Below are 21,631 nucleotides of genomic sequence, written 5' to 3' on the forward strand. Positions count from 1 at the left end.
CTTTGACTTACTACCTATTGTTCTGGGAAAACCTTTAACTTTGGTACCAGTAGACATAAACAGTAAAATAGCATTGTTTGCTTTGGTGGATAGCTATAGATTTCTGTGCAAACCACAGCCAACTTAGACTACAGAACATATTCCCAAAGTGTAGATTCCTTTCCACCATCTTCTAAATGTAAAATTAGATGTATACTGTTTTTAAAACACAGATTACCTACTTTTGCAGCCACACATTTCACAATGAGATAACTTCAAATCCCTGCTATATTGATGAAATTACCCAAACTTTATGCTACTTCTTGACTCTATTAACTTGGATAATTCGTGTAATTATTTTATGTTCAAATTCATGTATTTCAAGGGAATACTAATGGTATACCTACACCATAGTGTTTTAGTGTTTTTACATTATATTTTAGGTAATAATAGTACTTATTTTTGTGGCCACAAAGACAGACTAGTTGGCTGAAACAATGAAACGGAGAAAGTATTTATTTTGGGTGATGATTTTAGGGGTAAAAATCCTAGCATTGAAGCAACATGACAGCTGGAGTTTACCTAATGGCTTGTTAAAAACTTGGTAGATATAGAATCAGAGTTCTCAGAGCAGAGTCAGAAACAGATACCATTTTCTAAGCCTGTCTTCAGCAACACTTCTGCTATTTATCACAAAGGCTGCCCAACCTCTTAAAGCAGCACCCATGTAGGCACATTAGTGGTGGTGGGAAGTTCACATTGAGACTTTTCATCCTTCATCCTTTTAAGCTCATGGCCATCTCATAATACAAAAGGCATTCATTTCAACTTCAAGAATCTCCATAAATTTAACAGTCTCAACATTGATAAAAAATGCAAAAATCCCAAGACTCCTATGAACCTCAAGGCAAACTCTTGGCTTCAAGTTCCTATAAAATTAAAGAAAAATCAAGTTACATACTTTTAATATGAAATGACATCAAACAAGTATTCCCCTTTCAAAGGAGAGGAATGGAAGAAAAGTGCAATAGCCAATCTCAGTTGTCAACTTGACTGCATCTGGAATCAACCAAAACACAAGTAACTGGCCACTCCTGTGAGAAATGTTCTTGCTCAAATATGTGAAGCAGGTAGACCTACCCTGCATTTGTGTAGTATCTTCTGGTCACAGCCTAGAAAAAGGAATGTGGGAGAAGGAACCTGCCTTTTGCCTGTTTGCCATCGCTCTCTCTGACAAGTTCATCTGACCTGTTGCTGTGCTCTTCCTTCACCAGTTTTGGAACAAACAGCTTTAGGGGCTCCCCAGGAGTCTCCAGGCCTTCAGTGCCAGACTGGGACTGCTGAGATAGTCCACCTCAGGGACTTCACAACTCCTCAATACTTGGCCTCTTCACTTTGAGACCACTGTTGTTTCATTACCTGGACTATTCCCAGCATTCTTGTAGAGAATGCTGATGAATACAGATAGCAATAAAAGACTGCACCAAAGCAAAACTAAAACCAACCAGAAAAACATTAAGCTATGTAGTTTGGCCAGTATTTTGGAAATGTGGAAGCCATGTTCAGCTATGTTTCTATGGACCTGCTATTTGTTACATACATGGCCTCTCTTTGGGGACTCCACATAAAGATGATGGTTTTCCTCAGCTGACAGTCTATGTGTTTGCCATCTCCAACATGCTGGGCACACCACTGTAACTTAGGCATCACTATCCACACTTCATACATTGGCATCTAAAAGCCACTCTGTACATAATCTGATCCCACCAAATATTACCTAATTTTTTCTTTTCTTTTTCCAAAATAATATTTTCTATTGATTATTTGGGAGTTCCACTTCCCTGTCTTCCCTGGTCCATTCACCCCTGGTCCATCCACCCTTTGTGCCCTTTGACCTCCTCCAAAGAAAAGAAGAAGAAATTTAAAAAAATAAAAGAAAAAAAATACCAAGTCCAATTGTGCTGTGCACATATTCATTGAAGCATGGTCAAACTTCCAGTGGCATGCCCCTTAAAGAAAACTGAGTCCTTTTCCTCTCTACCCCCACCAGAAGTCATCAGTTGCGAACAGTTACACCCCAGGATCCCTATCACAATTTTTAAGAGTTTTCATCAATGATATAGTCTGATCTTGCAGGCTTTTCTCTGAAACCTGGGTGCACGTCTCCATGACTCTGTCGTATTGTCTTTTGCCGTGTTTGTCTTTTGCATACTTTCTAAACCAGTACTACGTGTACAACAATCATGTTGTTGGACCATGACTGAAGTGGCCTTTAATGATTCTACAGATGAATTAGGAAAGAAAACCTTTCTTTTTGTAGTCTGTTTGAGCTGAGACTCCCTAGGGTACCTCACTGTATTCAGCCATTTTTCTTTTGTTTTCTCTTTTCTTTTATTATTCTCTCATATATTACATCCTGGCTGCAGTTTCCCCTCCCCTCACTCCATCCAGTCTCTCCTCCCATTTCCACTCTCCCTCATAGCCACTCCTCTTTTCCCTTAAAAAAAAAAGAAAAGAGGAAAAAGAAAAAAGAGCAGGCCTCCCAGTGATATTCACTGAAAATGGCCTAACAAGATAAAGTAAGATGAGGTACAAACCCTCATATCAAGGCTGAACAAGACCGCCCAGTAAGAGGAAAGGGTCCCAAGCACAGGCAAAAGATTCAGAGGTATACTCACTCCCACTTTTGGGAGTCCTACAAGAATACCAAGCTAAATAACCATACGATATATACAGAGGACCTAGCTGAGATGAATACAGGCTCTGTATTTATTTTATCAGTCTCTGTGAGCCCTTATGAGTCTTGCTTAGTTGATTTGGTGAGCCATGTTCTCCTGGGATCCTCTACCCCTCTGGCTCCTAAAATCCTTCTTCTCACTCTTCTGTGGGGTTCCCCTAGCTCTGCCTAGTGTTTGACTGTAGGTCTCTGCATTTCCTCCCATAAGTTGCTAGATTATGCTCCTCTGATGACAATTGGGTTAGGCACCAATGTATGAATATAGCAGAATTATCATTAAGAATCATTTTACTGACTTTTTGACAAACATGTTTGGTTCTGTACTCTGGGATGTTCTGCCTCTTGTTCCTGGCCATCCAGGCAGTATCAGGCATGGGCTCCCTCTCATGGGATGAGCCTCAAGTTGGACCAGTCATTGGCACCATAGGTTTTGCACCATCATTACCCCAGCACATCTTCAAGACAGAGTATAAGTAAAAGGGTTTATGGCTGGGTTGATGTCCCAGTCCCACTGCAAGGAGCTTTGCCTGGTTAAAGAAGATGGCCAGTTTGATCTCTGTAGCTTTCATTACCAGGAAACTTTTTATAGATTCCAGGGAGTTTCCATTGCACTCGATTTCTGCATTGCCTCCAAAATGCCCCCCAATTCCAGCCATCTCTCCCAGTACTCCCTTCATCTGTTCCTCTCACCGCCCCCCGCCTGATCCCTATTGTTCCCACCACCTTCCACCTCATTCCACCCTAAAATACATTCTATTTCACCTTCCAAGGGAGATCCATGTGTCCCCCTTGATCCCTCCTTGTTACGTAGCCTCTCAGGGTTTGTGAATATCATCTCAGGATGAAATAGAATATAAAATCTCAGGAAGATTTTTTTCTAGTTCCTGTCATTTGCCGGCATGTCATTTGCATGATGTCATTTTTTTAACTGCTAAGTAATACTCCATTGTATAAATGTATCATATTTTCTTTACCCATTCTTTGGTTTAGAGATAGCTATGTGGTTTCCTGTTTCTGGCTATTATGAATAAAGCTGCAATGAGCATGGTTGAACAAATGTCCTTGTGGTAGGATGGAGCATCCTTTGGGTATATGCCCAGGAGTGGTGTTGCTTGCTGTGGATATTGGTCTATATGAATAAAACACTGATTGGCCAGTGGCCAGGCAGGAAATATAGGTGGGACAAGGAGAGAGGAGAATTCTAGGAAGTGGAAGGCTGAGAGGGAGAGACCTGCCGGCCACCACCATGGCAAGCAAGATGTAAGGTACCGGTAAGCCACGAGCCACATGGCAACTTATAGATTAATAAAATGGGTTAATTTAAGATAGAAGTAGATAACTAGAAGCCTGCCACTGCCATACAGTTTATAAGTAATATAAACATCTGAGTGATTATTTTATACGTGGGTTGTGAAACTGTGGGGCTTGGTGGGACGTGGAGAAAAGCTCTCCAGCTACAGCTACTCAGTCTGGAGGTAGAACATTTCCCGGTTTTCTGAGGAATCTCCATATAGATTTCCACAGTGGCTGTACAAATATGCACTCCCACCAGCAGTGGAGCAGTGCTTCAGTGTGAGTCTGCATGGGCTGCTGCTTATATTATTTACCTTAGCCTATCTGAGAGGTGTAAGGTGGAATATCAGTGGTTTTGATTTACATTTCATGATAGCTAAGCATGTTGTCTAGGCAGCTAGTATTTGGGTTAATTATAGGTCTAGGTGCCAATTTCTGAGTTTGTTTTTCTTACATGAGTTTTTTTCCACCTTGGTTTATGTTTCTTCTCTTGTCTTCTTGCCTAGTAGCCTGAGATTCTGCTGGTTGATGTATCCTCTGGTCCATCAGGGTATCTCTGCTGGAGTTAGGGTCTGGGATATAATGATGAGGAGAGGAGGGCCCTTTTGGGGTCCAACAGTGTGGGCAGAAGGCTTTCCTGGTGTTCTGGGTGCTGGTGTGGCCTCTGACAAAGCACGAGCCTCTGGATATTGGCCCTCTCCTTTTAAATGAAAGTTTTGGAAATGATTTTGTTTTATAACCTGGAGTGCTGAATGAGCTAGTTTTGGCCCTCAAAACACCATTCCAATTGTTGAAGTTTAAAATGTTCAGCTTCATTTAAAGCTGCTGATGAGACCTTGGAACACTCAGCCCTATATGGGATATCTCTATCCCCACTCTATCCTCTACCCAGGGCTCAGGCAGCTCTGTTGAAGAAGAGGCAGAAAGAGTGTAAGAGCCAGGGAGCATGGAAGACACCAAGGATACAAGACCTTCTAAACACAGGATGACTGATGCACATACGAACTTGCAAACACTGGCAGCATGTACAGAGCCTGCATAGGTCTGCTCCAGATGGGGTCCTAGAGCTGAGAGGGGAACTGAACACTCACCCTCATTCCTACCCCTAAAGCTATCTCTAACTGATAGCCATTTGCAAATCAAAGATTAGTTTTCACACTGTGGCAGCATGTACAGAGCCTTCACAGGTCTGCTACAGATGGGGTCCTAGAGCTGAGCTGAGAACTGAACCCTGGCCCCCATCCCTATCCCTAAAGCTGTCTCCAATTGATAGCCATTTGCAAATCAAAGACTAGTTTTCTCCAAGGGAGTCTCACTAGGGAAAAAAACCCTCTTAAGTAGTTTCCCAGCAGTAGGTAGCCAACACAGAATGAATTCAGTGGCATCTCTGGAGGTCTTTGTTTCATAGTATGTGTCAGGGCTTTTAGCTAATTAATTAATTACTTTATTCATTTATTTATACCTTATGGGCCCTTTGCATATCTATTATGGATTCTATCTTTGTGTTTTTATGGGATTCCTGTGTGCGTCAATGTGTCTCTGCTTCTATATTTGTTTCTTGTACTTTTTCTTCAGCTCTTTTCCTTTTTCTTTTTTGGTTTGTTTTCCATAATTTCAATTTGCTTATTTTGTTTTGTCTTATTTTACTTTATTTTATTGTCATTTCTTAGATGCCTGTTTGTTTTCTAGTGGTGACAGGAAGGGTATGGTTCTTGTTGGGAGGAGAAGAGGGGTTAAGTGGGGGGATTTGGCAACAGGGAAACTGTAATTAGAATATTAAATAATAAAAATTAAATAACAGGGAGAAAAACAAAACAAAACAAAGCAAACAAACAAAAACACAATTGGAGCCACTTTGTCTGCACCTTTTAATGAGTTGATGCGCTCATTCTTGCCAAACTTCTCAGTTTTATTCTTACTGCTCTGGTTTTTTTTTTGTTGTTGTTGTTTGTAAGTTTTATCATACACATGACTGATAACAAACAGCAGCAACTAAGATAATGTCTGAATATTACATAGTGAGTAAATTTCTTCGACTAAATAAACCAATAAATTTCCCTTGAATTCAGTCCCAATGATTATTTTAGGACATGGGAAAAAAATGTTAGGAACACTCTTTGCTAGAATATAACACGGATGGTCTCTAGTTTGGTTCTTAACATATAGTCCTTCTTCCTCTCTGAATTTTCATTCTTTGATGTCTATGTGTCTATCAGTATTGTGGTGTTCTGAACTGTCACACATTATTAAGCTTTTCATTCACAAATATTGGTTTGAAGTAGTATTTAAGGGAGAATGCATGCTGTGGGAAACACTTAAGCAACAGAATTATTAAGAATATCATTCTCGGGGCTGGAGAGATGGCTCAGAGGTTAAGAGTACTGACTGCTCTTCCAGACGTCCTGAGTTCAATTCCCAGCAACCACATGGTGGCTCACAGCCATCTATAATGAGATCTGGCACCCTCTCCTGTATACATAATAAATAAATAAATCTTTAAAAAAAAAAGAATATCATTCTCCACATTATGATTCTTGAAGGGTCTAGGATGGATTTTATATGATCCCAAATTTGTGTAAAGAATGTTGTAGATACCTCCAGTGGTTTCACACACGTGAAGTTCAGGCTTAAGATTTCATTAGAGAGTTGTACTGAAAGGTTTAAGAACTCTTTGCTCCACGATCCCAATATGATTTCCCTTAATTTACTCCTGGCTTGTGTCATATTTGAGACTGAATAAGGAGTTAAATAAAAGGAAGAAAATTGGGGATCACAGTTTCCTCTTACCAGTCATCTTAATGTCTGTATTTCTTCATTCAATAAATCTAGCTGTTGCTATAAACTGAGTATAGCTGACTGGAAATGAGAATTAATCAGCTGTTGAGTGCTTAATGCTCAGGCTGATTCTTCTATGACCTTATTAAGTGTAGAGGCAGTGTCTACCATTTGAACCAGGGAGGCTGTGGCCGCTGCACCACCTGCCACAGCAAGCAGAATAGCAGTGGTTAGAGCTGCCATTATTCCAAGGTCTCTTTTTATTCTGGTTTGTTCCATCAATTCTACCCTATGACAGTGTGTCACATTATTTGATGGTATCCAAATGAAAGCAGAAATACATACCAACACTGCACGAAGGGCCTCATTTGTATTCTAGCAGGCACTGAACCTTCATATTGTCTCAGTACAATTCAGCATAGACTGTGAAGAATTGCTTAATATAAAGAAAAAGGGGGTCTTTAAACAAATGGGGGTGCCCTTGAAGGTGAAATTATTTTGTTGTTTAATAGAAATGGAGGGCTCAAATGATTCATTAGTAGCAAAGGATCCATTAAAATAACCTCATCCCCTTAAAATTAGGAATGCATTGGGTCCACATAGTGGCCAATTGTCAAACATAGGCCTAACAGCCAACGCTGGAGAGCAGTGAAAGAAATTAAAGGGGCCCAGTGACAATTGCTCTTCAAGTAACTTTCTCAATTCTGGTAGTTTGGGTTCTATAATAGGCCACTGGTCCACCCACACAGGCTTCTGCGATGTCCAGTTTACTGGTATGGGCCTTGAGACATTTATAACTGTGCAGGGGACAGTGGCCCTTAGAACAGCCTCACCTGCCTCAAACAACAGAGGTTTATTTAGATGTATTGAAGAAGAAAAGTTATTTACAGGAGAATTGATGGAACCGAAGGCTATTATGCTAATATATCATTCAATCTATATACATATATGTTAATATATTGTATTGTATGTAATTTATATAGAGTGAAGGCAAGGAAGGACTGTTCGAAAGAAGAGGTTTAAGGAGAGTGGAAGCATATAATAGTGAACAAACAAAACACAGTGAAATACATGTATGAAAATATCATGAAGACATCTTCTTGTTTATATGATTACTAAAAATCTAATAAAATGAGAAAGTGTAAAGCAGAAAAGCAGAAATCCCTGTATATGTGTGTGTGTGCGTACATACGTGCGTGCGTGCATGTGCGTGTGCGCGTGTGAGTGTGCGTGTGCGTGTGCGTGTGCGTGTGCGTGTGTGTGTGTGTGTGTGTGCACTCTGGCAGATCTTTAAATATTTTTATTTAGAAATGAGGATAAATGTTGAAATGTTGAGAAGTTCATAGTCAGGTTTAGAAATGACTACCATTTTATATCACTTATAATTAACATGAACTTTTTTAGTTTTTAGAGACAGGGTTTCTCTGAGTAACCATCCTGGCTGTCCTGAAACTCACTTTGTAGATCAGGCTAGCCTCAAACTCACAGAGATTTGCCTGCCTCTGCCTCCCAAGTGCTGAGATTAAAGGCATGCACCACCACCACCTGGTGGAACTTCTATATTTACAATCTTGTTAGATTTTTATGAAGTTCTTTGGAAGCAATCTTAATACACCTAACTTTCATAGAAGAATTCCAATGGTCATAGTCATACGATCATAGCAGCACTAAGAAGCAAGTGAGAAGGACAGTGGACCTTTAAATTAAAAACTTCTTGTCTCAAAATTAACTTATTGGTTAATATGAGTTATGGGTTAATTTACCCATACCCTTAATTAGTATAAGTTAGTGACTATTTGGTAAACCTTGACTGTAGTAATGACAAAATTCTTACCAGAAATTCTGATTCTTTAATAATCTGTCCATCAAGCTAGGCCCCCATCCAATAAACACTTGAGGAACAGCATTTTGCTTGGGTTCACAGAAAAACATTTAAAAAGCATAGAATATAACATCTGTCTTAAAAGACTGATACTTTAGGAGGGAAGTAAATATGCAATCAAATGCATACAAGTTATTCTATGGAGGCTTCCAATGAGAAGAGATTGGCAGCATCAAATGGCAAGGGAGAAAGGATTGGGGGAAGGCTTGTCACATGAAAGACACTTAGCATGTTGGCAAATGGAATGAGTATTTCTCTGAGGTACCCATGAAGGGGAACCATAATGTTTGTGATGGATGAAATTCTGATCCACAGAAGCGTAAGTGCTAATTGAGACATTTGTACAGGAAAGACTCTCAACCTAGATCACGATTGACAGAAGACAGGGCTAGGAATGAAGCAAAACAAATACATTCAGTGTTCTCAGAGACTGCCTGGAGCCTATTCTTATGTCATTGCTTCTCCTACACATTTTGGACATAATTATGTATGTGAAATTCATTTGCTGTCATGTATTGTACCACATTTTCCAAGTTGCTCCAGTACACCAATATCCCTTTACTCCTTAACTACAAGATCATTAAGAGCCCTCCAGCTTTGAGTTTGCTGGAAATGTAATCAGAGCATCTCCTCAGCCCATCCAGTGGATCCAGCAGGGGATTCAGAAATGAAGTCTGACAAATATTCATCCTTTTAAATCAAACGCTTCCTGACACTGTCTCTCTAATAACTCTGGGGAAATCTGAGAAGCAATGTCCCACTACCCCCTGGAAAGAAAAACATTTTCCACTTGTGATAATTTACATAGGGAAGAAAAAATGTGTGGTTTTCAGATCCAACACAGGAAGAACAGAACACTAAGTGCCACTCAGAGCAAAAAACAACCTGAACTCTCCTTAGTGAATAAAGTTATTTGAAACACATTTGTTTACTGGAAATGTGCATACTGCTATGCTATAAGTTTGTAGCCAGCACACATCCTCTCTAAAGTGTCTGGTCCCTGAAAAGCACTCTCAGAGCATTGTGATGGCGTTTTTTTTTTTTTTTTTTTTGTTTGTTTTTTTTTGTTGTTTGTTTGTTTTTTATTTGTTTGTTTGTTTTGCAAGGTGGGGATTCCCCAAGCCAGAACCTTCATGCTATCAGGAGCAGAGGGAAGAGCAAAGTCTGGGCATGTATGTTCCATCCTCTTCTGGCAAAGGATTTAGAACATGGCCATTGGAGATAATCGCCTGAGAAATCCTTAGGAGCATGCTTTACTTCTTGACCATCATTGTTATTTTTCATTAGAAAAATATTGATCACAAATTAAATATGTACTTATTAAATTTAAGGACACACTTTGCATCAAATATTTAGAAAAGTTTCTTTTTCTTGTCTCAAACCACATATGTTTGCTTTGCATATTTTCCTGAAATGAAATGAATACATAACATTATGGATAAAGAGAGAGTGAGAGGAACCCTTGGTAGGAAGGAAGTTAAAGAAAGTCAGTAAAGTATCTAGGCTAATAATAACTATAACTAACATAAAGCAGTTGAAGTGTCCTCAGCATAGCTGACTTAAAATAGAAATACTTAGGACCACTGAGGTAGCTTACTAGGTAATAGGACAATCATGAGAATCTGATAACTGGTGTTTCATCTTCAGAACCAATGTTTAAGAAAAAGACAGAATATGATGACATTCATTTGTAATACCAGTATTCCTATGCTGAGATGGAGAAATGAGACAAGGGAATTACCTAAAAATTCATGGGCCTGCTGGCTTAAGTATAAAGCATAACAGAAACAAGAGAAAACCTGCCTCAAGGTGGGCAGAAAGAACCAACTCTCACAAGTTGTACTCTGACTTCTACACACTCTCCTAGCATATGTGTCTTTGTACTAGCATACACACAAACAATAATAACGATAAATCTAAAAGTAGATTCATATTTTCTAACAACTTATGTTTTCCACAAGGGTCCTTGTACACATCTGCCTAGAAGTCAGGTTTGGAAATACAATGCCTGGGCTAGAAATGGAGCCCAGCCACAATTTGCTCAGGATACTTGGGAAAATTTTATTAGCCCACATTTTTTCACATCTGCATTACTTATCTTTTGCCTTTGAGATCAGAAAGCAGAACGTGACAAACACGTGTACTCTGTTTACATTTTCCATTTAGTGCAGTCAAGGAATGATGCTCTGGGAATGATGCTTTCACTTCAGTAGTGGGTCTTCCCACATCAATTAACCAAACCAAGATGCTCCCGCACAGACATTACCAGAAGCTTGTGTCCAGATTATTATAGCTCTATCATATTAATAATCAATATTAATCATCATACTTTAATACTATGTACCTTGCAGCACTATTGAAGAATGAACTAAAAGATGAATATAAACCTAGCATATTACTGGCACACAACAGCAATAGAAATAATCAAGAGTATAGATAACATGTATGGGATTCTTCTTTATCTGGTTGACATGATCATCCTATATGATATGCAATGCTATTATTCACTATATAAATGAGAAAACAGAGATATAAAGATAGATGGGACTGAGATGTCATGATTGTGGAGCTGGGATTCAGAGCTAGGGGATGAGATTCCAGAGCCTATGATTATAAACATTGCTCATATTCTTTGCTTAGGAATGTATCTGGTCCATAGGAAGCATTTCAAAAACACTAATTATTCTTATATTTATTATTAGTAACATTGTAAGTGCTTGGAACACAGAGATCTGGAACCATTCAGAAACTAACCTGTTTCCCTCTCAAGGATTCTGAAAGAACATAGGCTGCGATTTGAAGTAAAACATGCACTCACTCTCAATAACCCTTTCAACTCTACATTGATTCTGACAAGTTCTAGTTATGTGACCTTAGACAAGAATCTTCAAAAAATCAGTGTACACCTTAAGTGCCTGCAAATTCAGACCATAATATGCATATTACAAAGATTCAATAGAAGCAGAATACATAAAACTGAGTCCACTGCCTGATAAACTGAGAGGACTTGACAAATAATGGCAGCAATTTCTAATATTGCTTAATATGCATATTTATGTGGGTTTATCATTGTCCAACCTGCTAAAGCTCATAAATGCTCTAGCCTTACCCCTTTATGTTGGACTTCTTGGTATCTTAAAGGAAATACATTTTTTGGATGGTTCTACTATACTGTTAAGGTGAGAACAGAATTAGGTTTGGAGAATTATATTGAGAAGAATCTAGAAGGATCATTTGGAGGAATAGGAAGTAGAACTGAGAATAAAAGAAGAGGAGTTGTGGTAGATTATATGTAAACCCAGTACACTGCTAGATGTGGGGCTCTCTGAGGATAAATATTAAAGCAGTGGCTTACAGAGGCCACCATGCAATGTCAATCTATACTAAGCAACAGTACAAAGAGGAGATGACTTCCATGGGACCACTGGGGACCCTATGTCTATTGCATCTTTGGCCATAGTTTCTTTAAGTCTACTTCACTTATCTCTGGCTCCACTGAGATAGGACCAGGGAGAACTGATGATCTCCTACCATGACAGAACTGACACCTAACCACAGAGCACAGGAATATTCTTGTGGAAACTAGTGACCTTGTCTGGAATAAATCAAGGGGAATTTTCTCTAATGCAGTGTATTTAAGTAAACATATTGGGTTCATATTATAAATCCATATCGTTATGAATATTGTCAAAATCGCATTATTATGAAATCATTTACCTGATGTCACAGAAATTTAACTTCCTTTCTTATGGATAAAAGGAAGTTATGAATAGGTCTGTTTCTGTTTTGAAGGGTTTCAGCTGGGCTTGAGGTGAACAAGAGACATGAACTGGAGGGAGAACTGAGGATCACAGAGAGAAAGGAACAGAAGAAGGAATTCAGCCTTTGTGGGCTCTCATGCTCATGCTAGACTGTCACTAATGTGGCTATTAACTTTTTGTGTCCAGATTTATTATGCTGTCACCACAGCGCTTTTCTGTGCTGAAGTATCAAACCACTATTGCATATTTGTTGGCATCTCATCTATTTAAGGGAAACAAGTGATTACCCGTTGCCAAGGAGACTAATAAGGAGTGTGCAAGCAGAGGACAGCAGAGTTCTCCTCGGATGATATCAAGTCGCTTTTATTTTATTTTATTTTTTTGTGATTAAATCATAAACTATCTCATTGTTTGAAAAAAATCAATTACTCTTTCTCATAATAAAAGTGTCAGGCACTTAGTCAATGGAAAAATCCTATAAACTTAAAAATTAAGTAAATAAAAATAAATCAGAATAGATGCTCATAAGTGACAAAAAATGTTTTAGGAGAATAAATAATGTATGAGATCCTCGGGGTGGGGGGGTTACTTCTGGGAATTTGAAAGTTCTGATTGCTGTTAGGAAAAAACATAGAATCTAAGTATAGTCTGTGTATTCCTGGAAAAGACAAGAAACTAAGTTATTGATGTGAATGGCACATTACACAGACTTGGGAAACACATTTCAAGATAGCAATATGGATCTTCTAGTTCAGTAGATCCAGGTCCAGAGAGGTTGGGAATGACCCTGCTCACATACTGAAGGAGCATTCTCTTCCTTCATTGTAAAACAGTGGAAGAAGACACACAGCAGAGAAACAGTTGCAGTAATTGAGATAGCATATGCAATTAGCCTAAAGGATATTGGATCCATTAATGTGTCCCCAAACCCTTCAATTCATCATTCACTGAATTTAAGCATTATTCTGTAGATCTTTAAAGCATTTGAAGACCACCTGTCTAGCTAAAATTTGTATGACCTTGAAAACATAGCTAATGTGACTCAAGTATAATTGTAATAGGTAACTAATTACTAATCTGCATTTCTTTTTTATCCTAAATAATTTGTAATAATAACTTTCAAGGACTAGAATTTTACATTACATTGTTAGATGAGTTGTATAGGTACAATACCTTGAGCAAGAGTAGAAACATGTACAGTATGTTTTAACAAATATAACCTTAAATTTGTATCAATATATAAAAATTCATATCAATATAAAGTATTTAAGGCTAGTAGCTGCTATTTTGGTTTAAAAGTACATTCAATAACAACTTGTAACCCACCACCCTAAATGATAACAAATAACCCACTGAATGATCAAAAACCATCCACACTAACTTTTGGGAATGTGGGCAGCATATTCTCAAAATTACTTCCTGCTGTCTGAGGGTAGAGGCATCTTTAGGGTACCCAGAAAAAAATTGGGATAATTGTCAAGTCCTGGGAGAGCTAGGTGTATCATTTGTTGTCCAGTCTCTGTGTAATGGGAAAGTGCAGGACTTATGTCAAGACATGGCTAGAGTAGTCTATGAGACTGGACCATCTCAGCTAGCAACTTTGAAATTGTCCTGAGCAGTTTGTATTCCAAAGGTGATCTTTAGGTGGTGTCTGTCCATACCATAGTCCAGGGGGAATCCTTGTTGTGGGGCCCCATCTTTCTTTTGGAGACTTCAAAGGTCACTATTAGTCATGGTCATGGTTAATTGCAGAAAACTTAAACATTGTAAATGTCATATGCAGCAGATCTCAAAGGGATTAAATGACCATAATTTGTTATACACATCCAGAGTACAAAAAACTTAATAACTAGTTATCTGGCAGAGACTCAAACCCCAAATCATGTACCAAAAGTTAGATGAAGCCTAGTTCTCTATGTGACCATTAATAGCATGACAAAAAGTTGAAACTATATATTAATTTTATAAATTTTGAGATAATATTTATACATTAATGCTGGGTGATATTGTATACTGTATACTGTGAATGTGTGTTGCTCTGATTGGTTGATAAATAAATCACTGATTGGCCAGTAGCCAGACAGGAAGTATAGGCAGGATAAGCAGACAAGGAGAATTCTGGGAAGAGGAAAGCTGAGTCAGGAGTCATCAGCCAGACACAGAGGAGGCAAGATGTGAAGGCAGAACTGAGAAACAGTCCCAAGCCATATGGCTAAACATAGATAAGAATTATGGATTAATTTAAGTTTAAGAGCTAGTCAGTAATAAGCCTGAGCTAATGGCCAAGCAGTTATAATTAATATAAGCCTCCATGTGTTTACTTGGGGGACATGAGTGGAAGAGATTTGTCCCAACCACTGTCCAGGTGGGACACAGGAAAACTTCAAATACATTTGGCAATCCAACGTGAGGCTCTCAAATTTCCATAAGGCCTAAAAGAGTTTAAAAAGGGCTTCTAAACACATAATAATGGAGCCAAAAAAAAAAAAAAAAAACTGCTGTGGGATGGTCTGTATGTCAAATCTGTTGCTCTGATTGGTCAATAAATAAAACACTGATTGGCCAGTGGCCAGGCAGGAAGTATAGGCGGGACTAACAAAGAGGAGAATTGAGAGAACAGGAAGGTGGGAGGAGACACTGCCAGCCGCTGCCATGACAAGCAGCATGTGAAGACGCAGGTAAGCCACGAGTCATGTGGCAAGGTATAGATTTATAGAAATGGATTAATTTAAGATATAAGAACAGTTAGCAAGAAGCCTGCCACAGCCACACAGTTTATAAGCAATATAAGTCTCTGTGTTTATTGGTTGGGTCTGAGTGCCTGTGGGACTGGTGGGTGACAGAGATTTGTCCTGACTGTGGGTCAGGCAGGAAAACTCTAGCTACAAAACTTTCTACTTCATGTATCATGTGGGTCAAGATATAGAGACACCGAGGTACAGAGACACCTTGGCATGTAGACTTGAGCTACAGTATGGTGAGTTCATGGCATATGGGCTTGAATGCAGCATGTTGGATTCCTGCAAGTTTACACAGTGGTGTCTGCATACTGTGTAGCATGGTGCATGGTGGATTCAGCTTTTGCTAGTACAGAAGAAAAAGGAAAGCAAAGAGAAGAAGTTTCTGGGCTATACTATGCTGGGTAGAGGCATGGATCCACTGCCTCCCAAAGTCAGCAGAAAGCATGTATCCCAGGGCTGGCAGTAAATGTACCACTGCCTATTGGGAAACTGAGGTGGGTGGAGTCAGCAGCCAAGGCTGCTGCTTTTTGTACTAGCCATGCAGTTTTACAATTTAAAAGATCTTCTGGTGAGAAAAGGTTTATAGATTCTCAATGAAGCATATTCAGATGAAAAAAATCTCTAAATGGTTTACAGTGTGTGTAAAAATGTAAGTAGATTTGGAAGAGAGAGGAAAAAGAAATATATGCAGTTATATAAAGAAATAGATAGTTAAAAAATAAAGTCTTTAAAGAGACAGTAAAAGTAATACAAAAAAGAAGCCACATAAAGATGGAAATCACACACAGTGTCTGGATTATGTTGTCTTTCGGATTTTTAACTGCAGAACAATATTTGACTGTAACGACAACTCAATTAAACCAATATATGTATTTTAAAGGTATCGACTTCAAAATTTGCATCTAAGGATATGCTGCTTTGGAAAGGAGGCTCTGTTTTTGTTTCCACGGGAAGCAAGAGGGTCTGGATTTGTTCCAGCTTAAATGGATCAGTTTTGATCAAGCCAGATCTCCTGAACCTTAACAGATGGTAACTATCAACAAAGGTTATAGACAGTCTTCACAGGACTTGACCATTATCTCGAAGTTTGTCAGGATCTCCATAAGACTACCAGCACCCACTATTAGCAGGAAGTAGACTAGAACACTACTCCCACTTCCCAAAAAAAATGGATTATAGATATTTGTCTTTGTTTAGAGATTGGTTACAAAATTGTTATTGGTCATTGTCAATATCTTTCTAAAGAAAAAAGGGGCTAGAATATGGATATGATAGGATAAAAAGGTAGATTATTCAATCTATTTTTAAAGAGCAACAAGTTGTGTAAAATGTTTTAAATTGCTATAGATTTTAGTTTATTGATACAAATTTAAAGTTAATTTTTGTTATACTGTATGTATATTTCTACTTTTGTTTATGGTATTATGTTTGTATAGCTCATTTAAAATTGTCACATATAATTAAGAAATGAAAATTAATAATTAGTCTCCATGATAATCAAACTTGTAGTCATATTAGTTAAGTTTTCTATCTATCTATCTATCTATCTATCTATCTATCTATCTATCTAGATATCTATCTAGATATATTTCAGTTAGGCAAGTAATTGTCAAACACTTCAAAGATCTATAGAATATGGCATTTAAATTGTTTTAAGAACTTTGACTTTCTGGACACTGTGACATGTCTGCTCTTGGCAGAACCAATCTATTTCAGGAAAGATAATGGGCATTGAAGAAACTCATTATGGATTTTGCTTTCACTGTGGCAAAAGTTAGTCACTGGGCAAAAAAGTACCTTTGCATCAACTGCTTGACAGTATGTTGCATAAAATGGACATGCAGGACCCATAGGAAGGTGACCACTGAACTTTGCAAGACAAGATGGTTCTTCAGGTTTCTGTTTCACAGAGGAAACTGTCAAATATTCTATAGAACACAGGGAGAAGTGACTGAAAAACTGTAGGCCTATTGGCTGAAGATGGATGCCCCACTGTTACAGAGGAACTTTGGATGACTGTGCAGGCAGGTGGCTGTCTTTATCATTTCCAGAATTTTGAAAGTTGCTTGCAATGCATTTCTTGTTTACTTCTGGGGTCTTTGATGTAGTTGAAGACTAGATAGATTTAATTTTCTTTGGTTATGATAAAAGATAAATTATATGTGAAACTTAGACTCATAAATATAGGATAGATAGAATATTTTCTTTAATTTTGCCAAATACACATAGACTCCATATTATAACTGTAATTTTTGCTTGATAATTGTTCTATTATATGTAATTTTACTATGTTAAAGTTAAAACCTTCCTTTTTATTAGACAGAGAAGGGAAAGTTCTGGGGGTGTTGTTCTGTATGTTGTGAATGTGTGTTGCTCTGATTGGTTGATAAATAAATCATTGATTGGCCAGTAGCCAGGCAAGAAGTATAGGTGGAATAAGCAGACAAGGAGAATTCTGGGAAGAGGAAGGCTAAGTCAGGAGTTGCCAGCCAGGTACAGAGGAAGCAAGATGTGAAGGAAGAACTGAGAAATGGTCCCAAGATATATGGCTAAACATAGATAAGAATTATGGGTTAATTTAAGTGTAAGAGCCAGTCAGTAATAAGCCTGAGCTAATGGCCAAGCAGTTATAATATGTATAAGCCTCTGTGTGTTTACTTGGGGGATACGAGTGGGAGAGATTTGTCCTGACTGTTGGCTGGCCAGGACACAGGAAAACTTCCAACTACACCTTAAAAAAATTTTGGAATCAAAACAAATCAAACCAAAGGATTATGAGATTAGTGAAAATAAAATAATCCTTTAATTTTTCTTTTCTTCTGTCCCCTATCAGGTGGTTCTTCTGACATGAGACAGAGATTTTGGATTTTCCTTTTAACTAACAAGTATGCTTAGATTTAGATAAGCAGAGAGCCACACTCCAACTCCAAAGCCAGCTTTAATTTTTTAATTGAATTGTGACTAAAAAAAAGACCATTTGCATTATGTGTCTGTAAAGAACAGCAGAAACAAACATTTGGAAAGATATATGAAATTTTATCCCATTGGAAATCTGATATGCCAATAGGCCGATTTACTTTTTTTCTTGGGACATTCTCTCTAGATGATTTGTACTTTTTCTTTAAATGTCTCATTTGTCCAGTGGTCTTTAGATTCCTTATGTGGTCAAGTACTATATTAAATTTATATGAATAGAGTGGATAGACTTGTCTTGTTGATTTTAGTGAAATTTCTTTGAGTTTCTCCCCATATAATTTGATGTTGGCTATAGAGTGTAAATTTCTTTTATTATGTTTATCTATGTCCCTTTTTATCCCTGATCTCTCCAAGACTTTCATTATGAATGGATGTTCGATTTTATCAGAGGATGATCATGTGGTTTTTATCTTTCAGATTATTTATATGGTAAATTCATTGACATATTTTCAAATGTTAAACAATCCCTGCAACTCTGGGATGAAGCCCATTTGACCATGGTGGATGGTCTTTTTGATGTGTTCTTGAATTTGTTTTGTGAGTATTTTATTGAGTATTTGTGCATTAATAAGTAAAATTGATCTGTTAAATATATTTACTGAGCCTTTCACCTGGGATTATTCTCCTTCTTTTATTCCTTTTATTGCAAAGGTTTGGTCTTTTTATGGTATCCCAGATATCCTGGATGTTTTTGATGGGGCAATGTCTTTCTGTGTGCTGTGGATATGTGTTGATCTAATTGGTTGATAAATAAAGCTGTTTGGCATATGGCAATGCAGCTTAGAGGCAGGCAGGAAATTCAAAGAGAGAGACAGGAAGAAGCCTGGGAGAGATCCAGCCAGCTGCCCAAGGAGCAACATATAATGGGACTCAGGTAAAGCCCCAGAAATCATGGCAAAATATAGATAAATAGAAATGGTTTAATTTAAGATATAAAAGCTAGCTAGCAAAAGGCTTGAGCCACTGTAGATGTAACCAACAGTCTTATTAAATAAGAAACACAGAACCAATGTAAAAGAGAAAGTGAGAGGTCAGAGCTCAGAGCTAAAATCTCACCCTTCCTCCTGCGGTGTCCCAGCTTCCCGAAAGAGAGCTATATCCTGTCTGTCCGTCTTTTTATAGTATTTTGTTCTGCCTTCTCATTGGTTGTAAACCCAAACACGTAACTACCTCCTCACTGTCTGTATGTACAGCCCCCCAGGTCTTAAAGGCATATGTCTCCAAAGCTGGTTGTATCCCTGAACACACAGAGATCTATGGGATTAAAGGCGTGTGCCACCACCGCCACACCCTTGCTATGGCTCTAATAGCTCTGACCCCCGGGTAACTTTATTTATTAACATACAATCAAAATCACATTTCAGTACAATTAGAATACCACCACAAGTCATGGCCATGCAGTTATATTTAATATAAGCCTCTGTGTGTTTACTTGGGTCTGAGCAGCTACGGGACTGGTAGGGGAAGAGATTTGTCCTGACTGCTGACTGGCCAGGATGTAGGAAAACTCCAGCTACAGTTTTTGTCAGGAACTTTTTAGATTTAACATTTTATATGACTATTTTATCTATTTCTTCTATTGTATCTTCAATTCTCTCTTCCATCTCTTGTATGCTTTTGGTGATACTTGAATCCGTAGTTCCTGTTTGCTTACCTATATTTTCCATTTCCAGAATGTTATTTTCTTTTCTTTTTTTATAATTTATAACCCCAAATGTATTTATAAATTAGAAATGGAAAGATCTACAAATGAAATTATGAAGGTTCACCAAAGTCATTTAATCTGTCAGTTTCTCATTCATTTTTATGTCTTAATAATATTCTATTGTATGAATAAGCCACATTTTATTTCTCTCCAGTATTTGATAGCTATTTGAGTTGTTTTAACTTTTTTACTATTAGCAACACACTGCTGTAAACCTTCATGTACATGTTTCATAGGTGCATATTTTCAGTAGTTTGAGGATATATTCCTAAGGGTAGAATTGTTGAGTAACAGAGTAACAATGTTTTGCATTTTGACCAACCACCAAACTGTTTTGCCAAAGTGGTATACCATTTTACAATTTCACCAAATCCTTGTTTTTAAGGCTCTGATTTTTGTACAAAAGCATTCAATCATTCTGTCAGACCAAACCAGGAAAAGTAAGCTATAGTTCAGAACTGTTCTATTCCATTTACTATGCAAAGCCATTCTTGGCGTTTGCAACTCTCAGCCCTTTTGAGTATTCTTGCAGTGTTCACCTTTTCCTCCACCACTTTTCTTCTTCTTTTTTTCTGGTTTATTTCTATCTATTACAAGTGTATAAAAAATCCTCCATCAACACTGCTGATAGCAGCAGAACCTTGAGAAATATTCCTTAGGTTTGCCTCAGAAAAGGAACACATATTGCACTGTAAAGTTTATAAAATTGGTGCAAAACATTGTGATAATGTTACAATACCAGTTTTAAGAGTTCAGTGACTAATGACGAGCCGATGGGATACATGCAGAACTGTGAAAGCGATCTCACTTAGCCGGCTGTACACGTAGACTGTAAATCTACATTCAGATCATTTCTGAACTAAGACTATCATCTCAGTTTATCTGTTGAGGTCAACCAGGAAACCCTATAATATACCTTGATTTTGGCAAAAAAACAAAATAGGGGGAGGGGTTTCTTCAGCATTTCAGTCCATGAGTAACAGTATCCTAACAGGCATAGTGTTCTCTCACTGTCAATATAGAATGAACTGCTGCTGGAGGTCAACTTGGGCTTTAATTAGCATTAGCACTTACATGCATAGTAGTCCAAGTTGTTGACCTCATGACTTTTAAAAGTAACTCTAAAAAAGTAAAATGGCCCTTCTTGGAAGACTAAAGAAAGACATCCAGCCACAGTTGTAAAAAGTCTCATCAAAACAATATACCCTTTTATGAATTACGCCTCAATTAAAAAAAAAAAAGTAGCCCCAAATAAGAAGCAGCTCTGAAAAAGAAAATATAACTTAAGATATTTGAAAAAAACAAGGTGAATACAGGTTCAAAAATAATTAAGATACATTTTCTTAAGGCTATCTAGAATTAGGCTTTAAAGAATTCTACCATTTCAAGTTTACCACTAGTTACTAGATACCTATTTACAAACAAGATGTTCACCTTTTTTGTTCCTTTATCAAGAGAAAAATCTACCTTCAGACTATGAGGGTGGTGATGGGGAGGGACTAGAAAACAAGATTCAAACAATCCCATGCAAATATCACATTTTTCAAATGGAAGAACTCCAAACTGCACTAGAAGTTCCAATCACTAAGACACTTTCCGTTGAAATGATTTAAGTACAACTACATGGCACCAAGGTTTAGGCCTAATATAGGCCTGACAACCAAGTCCTTGTTTTCTGGAAGAAAGGCCTCAAAAGTCCCACTCAATTCCACATAACAATACTTCAAAGATCACTTAGGTTTTCCTTTCCTTAATATTTTTGTTTTTGACTTCTAATCTTAA

The sequence above is a fragment of the Peromyscus leucopus genome, chromosome 9 (assembly GCF_004664715.2).
Source record: "Peromyscus leucopus breed LL Stock chromosome 9, UCI_PerLeu_2.1, whole genome shotgun sequence".
In the NCBI taxonomy this organism is placed as follows: domain Eukaryota; kingdom Metazoa; phylum Chordata; class Mammalia; order Rodentia; family Cricetidae; genus Peromyscus; species Peromyscus leucopus.